This window comes from Dipodomys ordii, unplaced genomic scaffold (assembly GCF_000151885.1).
Source record: "Dipodomys ordii isolate 6190 unplaced genomic scaffold, Dord_2.0 Scaffold258, whole genome shotgun sequence".
In the NCBI taxonomy this organism is placed as follows: Eukaryota; Metazoa; Chordata; class Mammalia; order Rodentia; family Heteromyidae; genus Dipodomys; species Dipodomys ordii.
Window position 1 is genome coordinate 11,551 of NW_012267474.1, and position 364 is coordinate 11,914.

Genomic DNA, 364 nt, shown 5'->3' on the forward strand with positions numbered 1-364 from the left:
TCCCCTTTATGTTTGCATCTTGTCTTATTGCTGTAGCTAGGCATTCTAATACTAGATTGAAGAGCAGTGGAGAGAGTGGACATCCTTGTCTTGTTCCAGAGTTAAGAGGAAATGGCTTTAGTTTTTCACCATTAAGTATAATGCTGGCTGTAGTTTTGTCTTATACAGCCTTTATTGTATTGAGGAATGTTCCATGGATTCCTAAGTTTTCCAAAACCTTCATCATAAAGGGGTGTTGGATCTTGTCAAATGCTTTTTCTGCATCTATTGAGATAACTATGTGGTTCTTATCCTTGCTCCTGTTGATGTGATGAAGAATATTAATTGATTTGCATATATTGAACCAGCTTTGCATCACTGATGC